Source organism: Hippocampus zosterae, unplaced genomic scaffold, assembly GCF_025434085.1.
Source record: "Hippocampus zosterae strain Florida unplaced genomic scaffold, ASM2543408v3 HiC_scaffold_65, whole genome shotgun sequence".
Lineage (NCBI taxonomy): Eukaryota > Metazoa > Chordata > Actinopteri > Syngnathiformes > Syngnathidae > Hippocampus > Hippocampus zosterae.
The window spans coordinates 419,331-427,044 of record NW_026262962.1 but is presented as its reverse complement, the minus strand read 5'-3'; positions in this window follow the sequence as shown (position 1 = coordinate 427,044).

The following is a 7,714-nucleotide window of genomic DNA, read 5'->3' as shown; positions in this document are numbered from 1 at the left end:
CATTACCGACCATGGAAAAGACGGTTGGAGGCTAAGATCAAGGCGGCTCGGAAAGATGTGAGTCAATTGACTGAGGTCCAGAGAGGTGTGATGAAAAGGCCGATCCTGAGAGGTACATCCAGATGACCATATATGAAGCACTCGAAACAAAGGCTCCAAGCCTTGTCCAGCCGCCTAAAGCGGTACACGAAAGAGAATGAGGCCAGACGAATAAACAGGCTGTTTGCAACACAACCTGCGAAAGTGTACGCTCAGTGGCAGGGTCCTAACAACAGAGCTGATCCACCAAGACTGGAAACTGAAAGGTACTGGAGAGGCAGATGGGAGAAGGAGGTTGCACATAACAGCAGTGCACAATGGCTGGTCACCCAAAGAGAGGAGCACAGACACCTCCCTGAACAGAACCCAATTACCATAACAGTGGCAGACATAAAGGAAATAGTCTCAAATATGAAGAACTGGACAGCACCAGGCCCGGACATGGTCCACACTTACTGGCTAAAGAGACTCACAGCACTCCATGAGCGCCCAGCAGCACAAATGAACCAGCTGCCTAGGGATGGGACTCACCCAGGATGGCTAACCGAAGGGCGAACGATCCTTATCATGAAAGATCCCTCAAAGGGTGCAGTCGCATCCAACTATCGGCCAATAACCTGTCCCTCCACAATTTTGGAAGCTCATGTTGCGGCTAAGATAAGTGCACACATGGATCAATACATGAGCGAAGCACGGAAGGGCATTGGTAGAGATACCAGGGGAGCCAAACATCAGCTCCTGGTTGACAGAACAGTCGCACAAGACTGCAGGTCCCGATGTACCAACCTGTGCACAGCCTGGATTGATTAAAAGAAAGCCTATGACTCGATGCCACATACATGGATCACTGAATGCTTGGATGTGTATAAGGTGAACAGGACCCTAAGAGCCTTCGTTGCGAACTTGATGAGGATGTGGAAAACCACACTTGAAGCCAATGGCAAGCCACTTACCCAAGTGTCCATCAAATGTGGCATATACCAAGGTGATGCACTCTCCCCATTGCTGTTCTGCATAGGACTGAACTCCCTAAGCCAAGTAATCACCAAGACAGGCTATGGATACAGCCTCAGAAATGAAGCTACGATCAGTCACCTCCTCTACATGGATGACATAAAGCTGTATGCTAAGAGTGAAAGGGACATAGACTCCCTGATCCACACAACCAGGATCTACAGCAGCGACATCGGGATGTGATAGTCGGATGGTGACTAAGAGAGGAACGGTAGTCCGGACTGAAGGGGTCTCACTCCCCGAAGGAACAATAGCAGACATTGAGGACAGCTACAAGTACCTCGGTGTACCACAAGCCAATGGCAACCTTGAACTGGCAACAAGGAAAGCGGCTGGGGACTAGTGAGTGTGAGAGCCACTGTCCAGGATGAAACATCCAAGCTCCATGAATACATCAAGGAGAAGGCTCCAACGGATGACGTACTCAGAGAATGTCTCAGACAATGGGCAACAGAGGATGAGGCGCTGGAAGAGGGACCATCATCGGAGGACAAGCCCCTACACGGGATGTACCACCGGACCATAACTGAAGTGGCCGATCTCAAGAATTCCCATCAGTGGCTAGAGAGGGCTGGCCTGAAGGACAGTACAGAGGCACTCATCCTGGCTGCTCAGGAGCAGGCCCTGAGCACTAGAGCCATTGAGGCCCAGATATACCACACCAGACAAGACCCAAGGTGTAGGTTGTGCAAAGAGGCACCTGAGACGATCTAACACATAACTGCAGGGTGTAAGGTGCTGGCAGGGAAAGCCTATATGGAACGCCATAACCAGGTGGCTGGCATAGTCTACCGAAACATCTGTGCGGAGTACGGACTGGAAACCCCAAGGTCAAAATGGGAAACACCTCCGAAGGTGGTGGAGAATGACAGAGCGAAGATCCTACGGGACTTCCAGATCCAGACTGACAAGATGGTAATGGCGAACCAACCAGATATCCTGATGATAGATAAAGGGCAGAGGAAAGCCGTTGTAGTGGATGTAGCGGTCCCAAGTGCTGGAAACATCAGAAAGAAGGAACACGAGAAACTCGAGAAATCCCAAGGGCTCAGAGAGGAGCTGGAGAGAGCCTGGAAGGTAAAGGGGACAGTCGTGCCTGTGGTGGTCGGAGCACTCGGGGCAGTGACCCCCAAACTAGATGATGAGTGGTTGCAACAGATCCCGAGAACAACATCGGACATCTCAGTCCAGAAATGTGCAGTGCTGGGAACGGCAAGGATACTGCGCAGAACCCTCAAGCTTCCTGGCCTCTGGTAGAGGACCCCAGCTGAATGTGGGATGGACACCACCTGAGGGGTGAGACGAGGATTTTTTTTATAGATATACAGTAGATACACATTCACTCCCATGAACATCCCCAACAACATTAACACCAACACTACAGAAATTCAAACCGTAAAGATTCACATAACCAACCACAAAAGACTACACATATGCAACATGTATATACCCCCCAGAGATACCACCCGACCAGACCACGCCACAGAAGACACAGACATCACCAACACCTTCCAATACATAAACTCGCTGAACAACACCATTCTAACCGCAGACATCAACGCTCACTCAACACAATGGCACTCTCCCTACGACGACCACAGAGGCACCCACATTGCAGACATACTACAAAACTCCCAACAAATCACTCTAAACGCAAACACAACCACCAGAAAACCTACAAACATCAACCAACAACCAACATCACCGGACATCACAACAGCCAGCAACAGCATCACAAACAGAACAACATGGACCACAATACACGCACTCAGTTCAGACCACCTTCCTATCAAAATCACACACAACACGCGTGCTCCTTTCCGCCTACAACAACACCTTCAAACTTACACAAATTACAGGAAAGCAGACTGGGAAGGATACACCTCTGAAATAGAATCAGCACTGGAGAACATAACCATACCTGACAACATCCACACAGCCAACACCATGCTCACAAACCTCATACTTACAGCAGACAAACACCACATACCCCACGGAAAAATAAAAAGCAAATCACTTCTCCTACCACAACACATCAGAACACTCATCAGCCAAAGAAACGACATCAGACAACAAAACCACCAAGACCCACGCATCACAGACCTAAACAAAGAAATAGACACACAAATCCAAAAACACAAACAAGAGCTATGGAAAGAACACTTAACGGATGCATGGAACCACAGACACAAACAACACATACTCTGGAACACAGTAACAAGACTATCAAACAAAGAACAAAAAGCACCAGAAAACACCACAATACAGTTCGGACAACACACGGCAATATCCAACAAACAGAAAGCACGAGCATTCAACAAACAATTCACCAACATAATACAACACAAAACCAACAGAACATACAGACAACTACAACGCAAAATACGAAAACTCAACACCACGCCCATAACCATCACAGAACAACAAGTCAAACAAGCACTACAACGCTCCAAAAGCAACAACTCCACAGGCCCAGACAACATAAACATCAGACATCTGAAACACCTAGGCCCCAAAGCAATAACACTACTCACACACACTTACAACACATCACTCAACACCAACACCATCCCCGCAATATGGAAGACTGCAAAAATAATCCCAATACCAAAACCCAACAAAAACCACGCACTCGGCCCATCTTACAGACCAATAGCACTACTCAGCCCAATAGCCAAAACAATGGAAAAAGTAATACTACCCTTCATTACCAACAACACTCAACTACCCTCTCACCAACACGGCTTCCGAAAACAACACTCCACAACCACAGCACTACACCACATACACAACATCATAGCCACAGGTTTCAATCAACAAAAACCACCACAACGAACAGTTGCCATAGCCCTAGACATGTCCAAAGCCTTTGACACGGTAAACCTACACACACTCACAAACAAACTCAACAACACTAACACCCCAAACATCATCATCAAATACATCTTCAACTACATAAGGGGACGCAGACAATACACTCAATACCGGGGGGAAACATCAGAACATAGAAACACGAAAACGGGGGTACCACAGGGGGGAGTACTTTCACCAACACTATTCAACATATACATGGCAGACTTACCACAACCACCTCCAAATGTACACACAGTTACATATGCAGACGACATCACCATTCTATCCACACATGTCAAACCACAACAGGCACAACAACAAGTACAAAAATATCTCCACGACATATACAACTGGACAAAACAGAACCAACTCACACTCAACGCAGACAAAACCACCACCACTCTGTTCACACCGGATCCGGCAGAATACAGCAACAGGCTCACTTTACAAATAGATAACACCACCCTACCCACAGTCCGCGAACCCAAAATACTGGGATTAACATGGGACCCCAAACTCACCTTCTCAAAACACACACAACACACTCTAACCCGCGCCAAGCAATCAAACAAAATACTTAAAGCCTTAACAACCACTCACTGGGGAAAATCCAAAGAAACTATACTCACCACATACAAAGCAACCACACTCACACGCCTCGAATACGCAAACACTATATGGTCACCAACACTATCGGACACAAACAAGACAAAACTCCAGACCACACAGAACACAGCACTCAGAATAGCAACAGGATGCACACAAGACACAAACATACAACACTTGCATGAGGAAACAAAAACTCTCCCACTGAACACCCATCTAAAACTACACGCATCGCAAATCAGACAAAAAGCCCAACACCCAACCCACCCACTACACCCACTCACTCAACAACCACCACCACCCAGACAAAAGAAACAAACAATCTTCCACAACAACAACTACACACACAACAAAGACACAGCACCACAGGACACCAACAACGACACCATAAAACAGAACATGAAAGACATACACACCCACTTTGTACAAACACACTTGGACACCAGACAACACAACAAAGTAATACATGCACCAGCACCAGAAATAGACCCATCAGAGCAAGACCTACCACACAGAACCAGACAACTCCTAGCACAACTCCGAACCAACAAATCACCAGCCCTCCACTCCTACCTACACAACATTACACCGGACACACACCCAACACCACTCCGTGCGCTATGCGGCACGCAAGTGCACGACACACAACACCTGTTCACCTGCACAAACATACCCACCACACTGACTCCGGAGGACCTCTGGCGAAACCCAAGCGGAGTGGCGGCCCTGCTCGCCCGCTGGGCGGCGGAGGGGGGTCTGGGGATCCGGGAGACGGAGTGAGGGCCCGGTCCCCCAATGTCGGGGCACGGGTGGGGTCGACAACAACAACAACAACAACATAAAAAAAGACTTCCCCTTTAAATATTCCTGCTGCATAATATATCTCCTTTCCTTTCGTAAAGGATGGTCAGAACCTTTCCTAAGCATTATTAAAATTTAGACGATCTTTGCTCCAGGTGCTACCGGCTCATCTCACTCGGTTAGGATAGGAAAGGAAAGTTCCTATGCCAAAATGATAATCCAAAAAGGGCCCCTGTTGGTGGATAATCAGGCCATGGGAGGTGTGAGTAAATTGTGAGGGGGTGTTGGCTGGAGCTAGAAATAATTTTGGTGTCTTGTCCCTGCAGTAGGTTCATTAAAAGAGCAACCAGTGTTTTCACCACCATGGTCGGATCTTACTCTGGAGGGTAACCCATACAGGCAGGTGGCTTGGACAAAATATTTCAACACTGTCAAAGCTGTGTTGTCTGTGCTCCAGTTGAAGGTACGTTATTAGCCTGGAATTCCCATCAATGCCGGCATGTGTCACAAACACCCACCTGTAAAACAAACATGAAAAGAATAATGATTAAATACAAGAAAACAATCAAGTTTCATATCTTGTTTGAAATATCATCTCGGTAGAGAAGGTATTGCTGTGCACTTAAGACTACATGGAGGCAATTTGGAGTTTGTGTAACTTGGATATACAAATGATAAAATTCAATTTAATCTGTGCTGTCCATACAATATGGCTTTCTAATGCTCCCACGAGTACAAATATAAGATGATCCCTTATTACCGAATGAGACGCATATGCCCATCTATGTGCCATAAACTATTGGGGAATGGCACATAGTATGTTCTTCTAGCCACAGTCTGGCTCCATCTCTGGGCTGCAGCAGCTGGCTCAATACGGTTGAGGATTTCTCGAACTCTTTTTCTTTGTACTACAATACCATCAGCACGCAGGTATGCCCTCATCATCTGCAACAGGTTCATAAAACAACACAATAAAGAAAGTACACTTTCACAATGAATATAATGATATATACATGAAGGGACAAGAGTATGTAGCAGAACACTTGCTTTCGAGCCTGATCTGGGAAATTGGCTGTGCAATCTTCTGACATGCTCCTCCAGGTCAACATCATGAATGGGAGTAAATCTATTTCTGGCTGAAATCTGAAAAAAACGTCATTTTTTTATGCAGGTATGAAGAGGAACAACACAACATCTCAGTGATGGCTCTCACTGTAAAGCCCTGAGTGGGGAGCAGTTCAATTTGATCACTTGTAATGTCAAGTGCTGGTCTTCCTCGTCTACCTAAAGTATGGAAATAAAAGGATTAAGGAATTCAAGCAAACGAATCACTACGTGTTTTTTATATACTGTATACAGTACAGGCATATAGACACAGATGTACATAAAAGTATATGCAGCTTCAAAACCACGAGCAGCTATTTTCTCTAACCATTTTACTCAAGAAAAAAATAATTCAAACTTATAATTGAATAACTAAAAGATCACTAGTTATTGCTTAAAAGTGTACAGCCATCGCGTTACTTAATAGTCTACTGATTTGCAGGAAAACCACTGGTATAAAACGACGTTTGACAGGGTGATAGAAGGTAAGTCACAGCAAGTCGTCAGTAAAACCCGTGTGTAGTTCGAATAAAAATACATACGAAAAACCAATGACAAAAAATGGTAGCCATTTTACCTGTGTGCAAACGATGTGCCACATGGGAACAAACACGTCCACCATTAGGAGTGGGTCCCGCAATGATGACAGATCGGAGATCTATTGGACTTTGAATCAAACTTTGAATAGTATCAGCGCTAAACTGGTCACTAACTCTTCTTAAATTAGCAATTGAAATGTTTATCGCGCGTGCTTCACTTTCACCGGCAGACCCTTGATGACAGGCACTCTCTATTGCCCTGCACCTTCGCCGAATACGTCTCAGGACACTGTCCGCCATTGTTGTTTTAAAAAACTAAGTGGGCACAGAATTTCCAAAATCATGAGCCCTGACTGGTGGGATGACACTATTTTGAAACGTACAGCCAATAGGATACCGTTACATGTTTTCGTAATCATCCTTATTTGCATTTAATGCAAGTACAGTGTAATGTCACTAGCACTACAAGTGGGCACATTTATGGCCTTACATGTTCACTAGTAAGCGTCAAAATCATCTTACCAGTGAACTAGTGGGCACATTTATGGCCTTAAATGTTCAGTAGTAAGCGTCAAAATAATCTTATTAGTGAACTAGTGGGCGTTTTGCGGCTTACATGTTCACTAGTAAGCGTCAAAATGACCTTACTAGTGAACTAGTGAGCGTTTTGTGGCTTACATGTTCACTAGTAAGCGTCAAAATGACCTTACTAGTAAACTAGTGAGCGTTTTGTGGCTTACATGTTCACTAGTAAGCGT